General features: G+C 39.3%; 1 long non-coding RNA gene across 1 annotated transcript; it reads right to left on the bottom strand.

The window, feature by feature from the left end:
* Positions 1-1,330: 1,330 nt before the first annotated feature.
* On the bottom strand, positions 1,331-4,963 carry LOC309512592. Its single transcript, XR_014211096.1, has 3 exons — positions 4,747-4,963; positions 4,580-4,668; positions 1,331-4,507 (listed from the first exon to the last, which is right to left on the bottom strand). It is a non-coding gene; the product is annotated as an uncharacterized lncRNA (long non-coding RNA).
* Positions 4,964-14,018: the final 9,055 nt, after the last annotated feature.

Raw genomic sequence — 14,018 nt, 5'->3', positions numbered from 1 at the left:
TAGTTGAGGTTGCATTATCACAGCAGAAGGGTTGCTATCATGTCAAAATAAGTAAGCAAGAATTTTGCAATTTACAAACAGAGAATCTGATACTTTTATTTGTTCTGTTTTGTGTGTCTTATATTTGAGAGGGTTGTCACTCAATGCAGAGAAATAAGTAATAAAAAAGTGACCATAGGTTAGTGAAGGGCTGGCTTTGCTTTTCTAGCGTCGTCGCTAGGGTTGGGTAGCTACAGACAGACCCGGTGCTAATACGGCACTGGTGCCTTAACGACCGTTATTTACCGGACCGAATATCAATGCGGATTTCTGTGCTTCATTTCGGTGCTACTGTTATGCCTGTGCTTCTCTTGGATGCTCTGAAAACGGACGTTAGAAACGTGACGCTAGTCAGCTGTTAACTTTAGCATACTAGTAGCTGGATTAAACACGGTTAATATGTTGGCCAAACAGTGTAATGTGTGACTGTATTTCAATGTAGACTAGGGGTGGAACGGTACATGTATTCGTATTGAACCGAAACGGTACGGGCGTCACGGTTCGGTGTATAAATTTACACTGAGAATACATGGTATAAAAATAAATAAAACTCGCGTGCAAATTAATTCATGTAATGCGGAACTACTGTTAGATACGCGGGTTCTTTGGGGACACCTAATCTGTAGCCCCGCTTTAGCTCTGAAGCAGGCTGCGATCATAGACTGTAAAAAATAGGCTGCGATGTAAGATTGCATTGCTGGAATATGGTGTGTGGGAGAGGGAGAGGGAGAGAGGGGCGCGATCGAAAAGTCGCGTGTGTTTAAAGTCGCAAAGTGTTTACTTATATTTGTGTGTGTGTGTGTGTGTGTGTGTGTGTGTGTGTGTGTGTGTGTGTGTGTGTGTGTGTGTGAGAGAGGCGCGGATGCGATCGAACAGTGGAAACATAAAAACATACTCTGTCATTTTGTTTATAAAAGACATCATTCAAACTGCAAAGTGTTTAAGTTACTGTTAATACAAATTTTAAGGAAAACAAATATATTAGTCTGAAATGTAGCAAATAAATTTTCAATTCATTCAGGTACAATTACCAAACATATCTCAAGGTCACAACAAGTGCAGATTTGGTCAAGTGTTCAATAAATGTTTTTGTTGAGAAATCTTGTCGATCTTAAGTAATAATTTGTGTTATATTTTATCTTTCAAATAGAGGTTAAAAACAAGCACATAATCGGCCAAATATCGGCCAAAATAAATCGGCAGCATTAATCGGCCATCGGCCGACCCGGATTTCAAAAGATCGGCATCGGCATCGGCCTGAAAAAAACCATATCGGTCGACCTCTACAAGGTAAGTGACAATTCTCCAAAGGCAAAGGCTCCAACAAACCTGAAGAAAATGTAGATCCTAATCCAGTGTGACAAATAGCAGAAACAAACTTTAAAGTACCAGCTGGAACCAGAACAGCAGGTCCGGGACGAACCCGAACGCGGCCAACTAACCCTGTGTCCAGGACACGATCAAGCTGTCTGCATTCCGCCATTGCCTTCTTCCATTCTTTTCCTGAAGCTTGTACCCCTAGGTGCTGAAACAAAGAATCTCCATGCTGGATAAATAACTCTTGATAACACTGATTGATTACGTTCATTCCTAACAAGCCGGCGATATGGCCATGCTGCCCCTGACCCCGCACTCCCTCTGGATTCTTCACTACTAGAATTCCCATACCAGGAAGTAATCTGCCCAATACTTGGACATCCACCTCCAAGTAGCCCAAATATGGGATAGCGAGACCATTAGCAGCCTTTAACTTTAGCCAGTTGCAAGACTGCAACTCTGTTCCCAAAGACGGCTGAAGATGTTCAAAAAAAAATTGTTCGGTAATCGTGGTCACCATAGAACCGGTGTCTAACAAACAAGCTACAGGTAACCCCCCAATTATCATTTCTACCGTAGGACAGTTCCCTATAAGCTTAATACCATCCTGTCCTTTAAAACCCGAAAACTCCCCTTCCGATGCCTGGGCACCAGCACCGGAGGGTTCTAGTTTTCCGAGTGATCAACAGTGGCTCTAGATGTAACGTTGGACTGACTTGAACTTCGTGGGCCATCCCCTCCAGCAACATGCTGAGATGACTTCAGATCTACCTTGCAAAACCTAGCAATATGACCTGCTTTATTGCAACGAATACATATGGGTTTACCATCTGGCTGGTAGGGAAAATTAGCACCACGTGGACGCCCATCATACCTCTTAGGAAACACTGGTGGTTCAAGATGTCTCATAATAGAGTCTAATTGTGCTTGTTGCTTACGCAAGCATTCCTTTAATTCTATTAGCTCATCTACTGGCTGTACTGCAGCTACATTTGTTTGAATCTCCGCAGCCCTGCCCTGAGCACTATATGAATAAGCACGGGGCCTCTGACTAGCCATGCGTTCTCCTTTTTCTACCCATTGGATAGCTTCAGTACGAATATCCAAAAAGGAGGCAGAAGGTTCCATACGTACCCTTCTCTTTAACTCTCGTCTCAACATGCTATCCCTAACATGCTCGATAAACTGGTCCCTAAGAACAGAATCAGGATTAGCAAAACATTGTGGGTCTCGTCGCTTAACTGACTCAATAAGAGACATAAGGGCATGAGAATATTCCCTCAGCGATTCTCCCTCCATCTGTTTTCGTTGAAAGAACTGAGTCTGCAGACCTATGTAAGATTTAGAACAACCATAGGTCTCCCGAAGGATGGAAAAAATCTTTTCTGCAGTATTTCTTTCTGCAGGGGTCCTAAACTTCATCTCAGCCTTTGCCTCACCTTCCAGTAAATTGAAAACAAAAAAAGCTTGTTCATTTTCTGACATATGACGTAAAGTCAAAGAGCTACGCACCTCCTCTATCCAGTCCTCAACTCCCAAAGAATCCTGGGAAGCCTTTCCTGAGAAATGCGGACACTTTCTTTCCCTTGGGACATAAACATACCGCTCTGTTACCACTGGAAGAGATGGTCCAGACACAGGAATTGGTAAAGAATTAGTAACAGGAATAGTCACAGAGGAAGGGCCCTCCAACGAATCACTAGCCGGGATAGCTATCACTCTCTGGGTGGTTTCTTCTCTAAGCCTAGCATTTTCTGACTGCAATTGTTGTACCAATTCAGTTAATGCCTGCAATTGTATTGCCATTTCTTCTGCCATACTGTGAAGAAAAAAAAAAAAGGGGAAAAAAAGAAGAGAAAATTGATATGTCTATCACTCAGCACATGAACAATCTACTGTTCCCAACCGGTGCTCCCAGCCCTTTAGCGATGATCCAGGTCTTCAACCACTGCTTTTCCCAGTACACAACACCATTTAAAAAAAAAGAAAAGGAGAAGGAGAAAAAAAAAACCGTGCACCATACACCCACAGCCTTAATACGAAAATCCTGCACGACTACGCCAATTGTAACAAGGCGGACCTCCGCCGTCTATAATTAGTGGGGAATTAAACTCGCTCAAGTTGTTCAATTGAATGAAAGTATAGGCAATAGTGAGGTACACGGTCTTTATTTCTTTAAAATGACTCTTAAAACATTTACTGGGAGCAAATACTAAACATCATAATCATACACCCAATACAAACAAATGGAATGGCCATAATAAGGAGGGCGACCAGATTGAATCAGGTATACAAGTCTTGAGCTGGAAGCAACGATCTCCACTTATTTAAGTGCAACCCGGGAAAATTGTAACACACGTGTTGAATGAAATATACAACCACAGCAATCCAAAAATAGTGTTATCACTGCATCACACCACCTCCTAAGATGGAAAATATAGCCGCTTCCAGTAGCCTACCCAGCCCCCTAAAATGGCCAAACAAAGTTAAATAAAAGAAACAAAAAAAAAAGAAATAATAATCACAATATACAATACAACAATCAACCAAAGAAAACGAAGTTTACAATACTTCTAAACAAAGTTAGATAAAGGAACAAAAAAATAAATAATAATCACAATATACAATACAACAATCAACCAAAGAAAACGAAGTTTCAGTACTTCTGATCCAAAACAAATTTATACAAACAAAAAAAACTCAATTAAAAACAAACTTTAAGTACTGGGAAAAAGCAGTGGTCTAGTGCCATCGGCTGCCGGATAATCTGTCAACACATAATACATGTTTAACACACCTACATTGGTATAACATTGGAATATACAAATAACATCTAGACTATACCTTTCATTTATATATCTCTATACAAAATATAAAACCACATAAAACATTTCACTACCTGCACCATGTGTCACAAATCACGAACACGATGCTGCTTAATATGAGACGTACAGCTCCACGTGCATGACCGTGGTTTCAGGTTTGTTACTATAACACATACAACACATGCTCAACACAATACTCTATTTTCTCTTGTACGTAATAAAAATCGAACAACCTACCCCTCCCTCGTCACCAGCAGCATGGACAGAAAGCTGATTAATATGAGGCGTACAACTCCACGTGAATGACCGGGATTTCAGGTTTGTTACTATAACACATATAACACATGCTTAAAACAATGCTCATTTTCCCTTATACGTAATAAAATCAAACAACCTACCCCTCCCTCGTCACCAGCAACATGGACAGGAAAGCTGATTAGTATGAGGCGTGCACTCCACGTGAATGACCGTGATTTCAGGTTTGTTACTATAACACATGCAACACGGATACTCAGGAACAAACAATACTCTGCTTTTATCATACATAATAAATCGCATAACCTACCCGGGGATTATTGGCAACATAAACTAGCAGGCGATAACTTCGGCATGCAGATTCAAAAGCTCTTCCCGCGTACAGCAATGCCACGCCAAACAACCATGTGCGTCTCCCACAATAATGTGCCACGCCTCTTTTAACTTCCTTAAGCGGAAATTACGCTAAACGCATTCTGCCATGACGTCAATCAAACTAAAAGAAAAACACATACATCCCCACTACCAACCCACTACATATAGTTAATGCAATTGTGATAGCTGTGTAAACAATTACAAAAATTGCCTTTCCAGTGATGTGTGCCTTTCTATTGTATGATGTGGGCGTGTCTATTGTACGGGGTGGGCGGGTCTTTCAGTGGCTCCTCCCTCTCAGAGATCTTAAGCTTGTTCGACTTGAACAGGCGCTGCACAGACCGATCGGTTTATGACATCAAAGTACCGCTAGAGCAATTCAAAAACATAAGGAGCCGTCTGCTCTCTATTCGCTCTCGCGGTATTTAGATGTCATTCACCGATCGGTCTGTGCAGCGCCGGTTCAAGTCAAACAAGCTTCTTGACTGTCTTAAAGTTTCTCTCTCTGATCATCTCAGCATTATTCTACAGCACTGCTCATCTTTACACGTCACACGGACCAAATCACAAGATGATCATGATATTCTGTGCTTTTACTCTTCTGACCTGTACGTTTTCCTCATTTCTGATGTCAGATTGGTTCTGTTGTCATTTAGCGCTTAAAAAAATTGCGATTATCTTCGAAACCGTAAGTCCGATCGAGACAAAAACACAGCAGAACATTTGAAAACATAGGTCAATAGCTAAACAATAACGCCCAAATGTCAAAATTATGATAGGAACTGAAAATTTTTTTTTAATAATAATAATTCCAATCATTGTCATTGTCAAACTACATTTAATCAACAACAATAAAAAGTCAAGTCAATGAAACATACTAACCCAACATTCATTCCAAATATCAAAATCAACAATTTACTATATATTGTTCCATTAAATGTTCCTTTAAATATTTTTTTTAACTCATTTTTCTTGTAAAAATGTGTGATATCAATGGTAAATGATTCCATATTTTCATTCCTCTATACACGTTGTTTTCCAGTGGTTTTCGAAACAGGAAATAAAAAAACATCCCTTTTATTCATGCCTGGTGTAAAAATTATGACTAGTACTACTATACAAAAGTTGAGAGTACAGGACATTGGGAACTTTAGACACAGAGATATTTATTATAAAATAAAGCAGAGAGACAATCGGTCAGACCAGAGCATTCTTAGTATATTAGCTCTTCTTTAACAGTTTAAATCGAGTCGTGTCGCTCTGTTCTGGACAAAATAATTTTTTTCAATTAGATAATTTTTTTTCTTTACTTGATGCACTCGACTACACCACTGGGCAATAGCACGCAATTCATCCAATCACTGATTGTGCTGTAGTGACTGACACCCCTGAGAGCCAACAGTAGCGGCATATTCATAAGGCCCGCCCACAGGTCGCGCCTGCGCCGCCGTCAGCATGAGCAGAGAGAATCAGATGAGAACAGATCAGATGAGACAGCAGAACGGAGCATTTCTCCAGAAACTCCTTGTACTAAATGATCATCATAATCTATCGGGAACTGTGATTGTGTGCACTTGGAAACTTTGGATGCTTCAGCCTGGAGTGTTGTCGTCAGAGAGAGAAAGGTGAAGTGGAAATCGGAGTAAAGATTTAGTGGATCCCAGAGTGATAATCTTTATTGAATAATATTCTTTAATTGAATATGTGATGCAATCTCGTGTGGGTGAGTGACATTTTTTATCATATGTTATCTTATGACAGATATGTCAATTTCAGAAATGATTTGATATGAGATGAGTTGAGTAGGCCGCACTCACAGCGCGAGCTGAACTAACGTTAGTTAGCCGTGGGCTAAAGCTACCACGTGTAACAATGATCATAGAGTGCCGAAGTTATGACGTCACTTTGTAGGCCAAAACGCGGAAGTGAGTTAGCATTTTAGCACTACGGGTTCCCTCGCCCTAAAGTCTATGGGTTTTTGCTAAATCGCCTGAAATAAGGTCTGTGGTTAACAAAGCCTCTAAATATTTTCACGTTTTGATCTATGACATAAAACACACCAGTTATAACCTGCTTGTGATTTTTTAAAACTTTATTGTGTCTTAAAAACGGTGGTTGCTAACAAGTTGCTAAAAGGGACTACATCCTTTGGCGGAGACTTTAGACGTCATCATGACAAACATGAAATCTCTCACTAGCCCGCGTTTCAGCTTCACGTTCTTAGAAGTTTACCTTTCAGTTAATATAGCCTACTAGGGATGGGGAAATGAAGCCTCATGAATCTCTGAGGCTTTCCCCTGACTGTTCCGGGAAAAGATTCAAAGCTTCGAGAGTGTCGAGAACAGCGTAGAGAGCAGCGCCATCTGGTGCTTATTTAAAATAAAGCAGCCAGAAGCCTGTGTTAAAAGCTCTGGCAGATGAAGCAACCACAACACACTCCATAGTTTCAATGTTATGTGCACAAATAAAAGCCTTACATGTTTGTGTTTGATTTGTTCATTAAAAAAAATCATTTTCCCCTTAAAGTGTGACAATAAAATAGAATAGCTTATAAGTTTATATGATTTAATAAAATTTAATGTAGGCCTTCTCTCTCTCTCTCTCTCTCTCTCTCTCTCTCTCTCTCTCTCTCTCTCTCTCTCTCTTTCTACACACACACACACACACACACACACACACACACACACACACACACACACACACACACACACACACACACACACACACACAATGAATAAGGACATTGTCTGATAGGATCATCTGTTATTAAATGTCAATATCAATCATTGAAAATATCAACCAGACTGAGGCAACAATGACTCGTTAAATACGATCTGAAGTTCGAGCCTTCTGACACCCGAAGCGAAACACGCACGTGACTGGACAGAAAGTGAGGCTTCGTTTGTCATCGATCACGTGACTCTAGTAAACCAATACACGCCTCGATACGGGGCTTCACTAGAAATTGTGTCGCTTATGTGATACGCGCATCGAAGCTTCAGTGTCATATGTAACATCACTATAGCCTACATAACGTTATTTTTGTTTTGTCCCGAGATGCAACCACAAGTCATCGAATGAAATCTCGTTTGTTTTCCGTCCGATGTTATCCAGCGGAGACTCTGGGTTCGTGCCAGATGGAGTAAAAAAGGCTAGCAGTAGCAAGAATAAACGTTTTTCATAACCAAATCAACAGCTAAAATACATTTTGTCTTTCTCTTAAAATATCTAAAAGCTTGTTTACTTTGCCACTGTTTAATAGATTAGATCCGCTGCAGTTTTATTAAAGGCTAACGTTACGTTGAGAAATGTGTTTAATTAAAATATTCAAAATAATACCTGGTTTATTGACTTTTATTGTAACTTGTTTGGATATAATTATAGATAGGGTGGGTCCTGCACCTTGTGAACTTGGCTTTTACCCACCTATAATAATATGATTGTATTTGTAAACAGCATTGCCGGTAGTTAAAGCAGGCAATGATATTAATCTTTGTTATTTTAGTAGTAAATGTTAACTATATTTAATGTGCTATATAAACGTGGACAATTCCCAGAGAACACGCTGATATGTATAGCCTTAATGCACTGTAAGTTGACTGTCTGACAAATACACAAATTAAATGTTAAACTATTGCATGCTACTTGTATACTATTGTAACTACACTCCAGTCAGCTCACAGTAATGTGAATGTGAGATAAAATTTACTACACAGGCTCTCACATTGGGGCTTGTGGATTACCAGGTAAAAATAGAAAATGTTAACAAAATGAGGTTTATTTAGGGAACATATATGGTTTAATTAAAATATATTATAATAAGCATTTGCTATTGACAATTCTCTTTAAATTCAACATATATAATTATATACAACTATTATATTAAATGTTTGGAATTGAACTGCGTTATGCTTGTTCAGAGATTATTTGTATAGTTATCTTAAATACATAGTTATCTTAAATACATATTATAACTCCTCTATCTCTCCCTAGTTTTACTTACTCGATTAACCTTGTACCTCATGCTGGCCCTTACAATACCGGCAAGTAAACCAGCATCTAAGCTGCACTGTTCATGTCCAGATTTATAGTTGTTCTCTCTTCGATCTATGGTTTTTCTATCATCTAAGAAAAAGGACATGGAAATTGATACGGCCATAGCTAACGTTAGTGCTTCTGAGATGGTTAAAGCGCGTTTTTTTCCCTGGCGAATTAGCAAATGGTATGCAAACATACAATCAAACATAATACAGTGAAAGATAATCTTTAAAGTTTATTTGGGGCACAATGATCAGGCATAATAATCTTAATCACAAAGAAAATAATATTAAGGTTTATATAAACTAACAAAATAATAAACGAATAAATAAAACATTAACAAAAGATTTAAAAAATCTCAGAGAGGCACGCATAAACAAAATTAGTTTCTAACATTTTTTGAAAAACAGAAGGGGCAGTATTTCTCATGAAAAAGTGGATAAGTGTTCATACCATAGACTGTAAAAATAGGTTCATACCATAGACTGTAAAAATAGGTTCATACCATAGACTGTAAAACATAGGTTCATACCATAGACTGTAAAACATAGGTTCATACACAGTGCAGATCATAATGAGCGAGCGAGTGAGTGAGTGAGTTTGAGGAAGCTTGATGATGACGTTGATCCGCGACCATGGTGTGCTGTAGTCCGTTGATAGCCTACCGTTAGCATTTTATATCCGACGGCTTTATGTAGGCTTCAAAATGTATACATTTTGGATTAACTTGTAAAGATTATCTTGATAGACAAAACGTGTAAGGGTCACAACTCTTTGTTGAACACAGATCTTATTTTTTGCGATTTTCCAAAAGTCTATGGGGAAAATGCATTGCTTTTTGATCGAGGGAACCCATGCGCCGCTAACTTCCGGGTTGGCCTACAAAGTGACGTCATTACTTCGGCACTCTGTGTCATGAGCATAGTTCAAGTTTCACTTTATTTATCCTTAGAAAGGAAATTTAGTGTGCAGCAGGATATCTAAAACAAAAACAGAATAAGAGCACTACCAGATGCCAACAACAATATAAACACAACACAGGACACACATCAACACAACAATAGAGACACTCCTTCCCCAGAATCAATGACAGAAACCAATACAATACACGGTCAGTATAACATAATGAATAATGACAGAAATATAAAAATATACTATAAAAAATTTCATAAGATATTATCTAAATGAATTCAGATGCCTAATAGCCACAGGAATAAAAGAATCCCTGGCACGTCTGGTTCTTAACATGGGTAGCCTAAAACGGCGACCTGAGGGGAGCAAATTAAACTCCCCAAAAAGTGGGTGATCAGAACAATTTAAAATGTGGTTAGCCTTACCCCGGACCCGTTTATCATATATATGTTGCAGCTGTGGTAGCTGTACCCCAACCACCTTAGAGGCAACATTTACCAGCCTAGCTAGCTTATGCTTGTTGATCATTGTAAGGCCACTGTACCACACCACAATACAAAATGTCAGGACTGATTGAATAAAACACTGATAAAACAAAGACATCAGAGTCCTACACACGCTAAATGATTTCATCTTCCTCAAGAAGAAAAGTCTCTGTTGGGCCTTTTTACAAGCAGCAACTGTGTTGCTCTCAAAAGATAGTTTGCTGTCAATGATGGTTCCTAAATATTTATATTCATCAACTGTCTCAACATTCATGTTCTGAATAACAGATTCTGAATCATTGTGCTGTAATCTACGAAAATCAATAATCATGTCCTTTGTCTTGGAAACGTTAATAGACAGATAGAAGTTGTCACACCACGCAATAAAATCATCAACTACAGGGCCATGCCCATCCTCAACATTATTCAAAAGGCTCACTATAACAGTATCATCTGCAAATTTCACACAGTGCCTATTCTCATACTTGCTCCTACAGTCATTCGTATATAGAATAAAAAGCAAAGGTGAAAGAACACAGCCCTGCGGAGAGCCTGTGGAGGTAAGGGCTTTTGAGGATGAAACACCATTTACCCTAACACACTGCGACCTGTTCGACAGAAAATCCAGTATCCAGCCAATTAAATTAGAGTTCAAGTTAAAAAGAGACTGAAGTTTCTCAGCCAGCAAGAAGGGCTGAATAGTATTAAATGCTGAAGAGAAATCAATAAAAAGGAGCCTGGCATGAGTTTTTGAGGATTCCAGATGTTGATAAAGGAAATTTAACAATGTAAGTATTGCATCCTCAACACCTCTACCAGGCCTGTAAGCAAACTGGAGAGGGTCTAACTGCTCCTCTACCTGCTTCAGTAACTCCTGCTTAATCAACTTCTCAAAAGTCTTCATCACCAATGAGGTGAGAGCTACAGGTCGGAAGTCATTTAAGACCTTGGGGTTCTTACACTTAGCTACAGGAATAATTGTGGAATGTTTCCAAATCTTTGGCACTGTTTGCGTCTGAAGTGATTGAGTAAAAATGACTTTAAAAATCTCACTTAACTGACCAGCACAAAACTTAAGGACTCGACCACTGATGTTGTCAGGGCCAGGACTTTTCCTAACATTAGTTTGTTTAAATAATGATTTGACCTTAAATACATCAATATCAAAATCAAGAATACAATCACTAACCAAATTATCACACATGTGACTGATTTTTTCACTAAAATCACTGTTAGAAAATCTCATATAAAAACTATTTAATTCATTTGCAAGCTTCTCATCAGAATCAAATCCATTTAATGACACAGTACTGGTACCTTTGTGTAGACCTGTCATTAGCTTCATTCCATTCCACACAGATCTGAGATCAGACTCACTGAATTTAGACTCAATTTTCCTTTTATACTGGAGTTTAGCCTTTACTATTTCAGCTCGCACAACCTTCCTAATTGCAGCATATGCACTTTTATCACCACTATTAAAAACAGTCCTCTTTTCCCTTAACAGATGTTTCAGTTCTTTAGATATCCAGGGCTTATTATTAGGATAGGAAACAACTGTCTTAGTTGGAATCACACTGTCCACACAGAAAGAGATGTAACTGCATACTGCATCAGTCAGTTCATCAATGTTGTTGGATGAGTCTTGAAAAACAGACCAATCGGTACAGTCAAAACAGCCCTGTAGGGCCAAAGTGCTCTCTTCGTTCCACACCTGTACCACACGTTCCTGCACTTTGTCCCTATGTAGCACAGGTCTGTATGTGGGCAAAAGATGCACCACATTATGGTCCGAAAATCCTAAAGGAGGACCTGCAACAGACTTATAGGCTCCCTTGATAGAGCCATAGCAGAGATCCAATAGTCTGTTCCCCCGAGTGGGACAGGTGACATACTGGGTGAAACTGCTCAGCGACTTTTTACAGTTAACATGATTAAAATCACCAAGAAAGAAGCACGGGGCATCAGGAGAGATAGATTGTAGTTTTTGAGCTACTGAAAAAATGACATCAGAAGCGGATTTTATATCTGCTCTTGGGTGGATGTACACTACTGTCAAAAATATTTGGGGAAATTCCCTAGGCAGATAGAATGGTCTAACAGACACCGACAACAGCTCGATGTCCGGTAAACAAATCCGTTCGCGCACAGTGGCGCCGTTGCACCACTTTGGATTTATGTACAGGCAAACACCTCCGCCGTGACGCTTCCCCGTCGTCTCCGGGTCACGGTCCAAACGGATCGGAACCCCATAACCATCGATGTTCATGGTAGAATCCAGGTCAGTGTCAGACAGCCACGTCTCAGTGAAAGCCATCACACAAGCGTCCCTGAACTCGCGCAAAGAGGCCACACACGTTTGCAGTTCATCGGTCTTATTCCTTAAGGACTGGACATTAGCCAGCAGTATCGTTGGTAGGGGAAGACGTTTCTTTACCATTAGTTTTCTTAGTCGTTGCCGCACTCCGCCCCGTTTCCCTCTTTTCCTGATTTGTTTACCAGGTGCCGGACACCTAAAACTTTGTATGGGAGCATTGTCACCGACTAAAAAGTCAAAACAATCAAACTCCCCGCGACTTAATAGCCGAGTTGCATCTAGGTCCACCACATAATTGCTTGATTTAAATCCCAGGAGAAAGTCCCTTGTGTATTGGATCCTGTCGGGCTTCACAAACAAACCCCGAGCGATGTTCAGCACGATTGTCAAAAATAGGAAGAAGAATATCTCCATTGTTGGGCCCGATAAGCACGGCAAAACAACCGTACACAAACTGAAGTAATAATAAATAAATAAAACGTTGTAGTTTAAACATAAAAACGTAAACAAATACGCTACGGACAACAAGCAAACGCAGACACCTGCTACTGAGTCGCCTGCAATTGAGCCGCGCCTCTCTCCCTATGCAGGGAGACTGTAAAAAAAATATGGACGTAGTGTCCGTGACGTCACCCGTAGGTTTGAGGTTTCTGAAGAGCATTTTTGAAGCCTAAAGTGGGCGGAGTCGGCCGTCGCCATCTTGGCCTCGCGTCACCTTGCGTCACTCTCGGATAACAGAAAATGGGCAAAGAGGCGGGGCGTGGGTGAAGCTGGAGGAGCCTGGCTATGATACTAGGCTTGTTTGAGATGAGCAAAACATTTTTTTATTTTTTGAAACTTAATTTTATTAACATTTTGTCAAAGTACAATTTTAACACGTATATGAAATTGAATCAATATACAGCTTCATATATCTGATCTTAACAAGGTGAACAAAATAAGAGACAGGAAAAGATCCGAAATAAAATAGAAATAAAATAACAAAACACAGATACATAAATGAAAAACACTTAGGGGTCTGCTTATGCATTAAAGTTAAAATAATGAAATAATTTGATTGTTTTGTTTAATTTGTTGTTCTTTTTTTTTCTTTTTTTTTAATGCTGTTCCAATATTTTTTAAGGTCTGTAATTTTGAAATTGTAAAGGTAGGGTTTGCTTCTTTGCCAAATCATTTTGTGCAGATAATATTTAGCTAAAATAATAATTAAGTTAATTATATATTTTTCATTGGCTGATAATTATGGCTCAGTGACTATAAGAAGTATTTCACATTTGCTTAGAGAAATATTATTTTTTATCTTTTGGGAAATAAATCTTTGTAAATGGGACCAAAAGGAAGCTACAAGGGGACAATCAACAAAAACATGCTCAATGGTTTCTCCGTCACATCCACAGAATGTACAAATGTTACACACAGTTGGAAAAAAAGTACAGATGTTTGCTTTTGAAGGGT

Source organism: Leuciscus leuciscus, assembly GCF_965113295.1.
Source record: "Leuciscus leuciscus genome assembly, chromosome: 1".
NCBI classification, from domain to species: domain Eukaryota; kingdom Metazoa; phylum Chordata; class Actinopteri; order Cypriniformes; family Leuciscidae; genus Leuciscus; species Leuciscus leuciscus.
The sequence above is the reverse complement of the archived record's forward strand: the minus strand, read 5'-3'. Positions and strand labels throughout refer to the sequence as shown.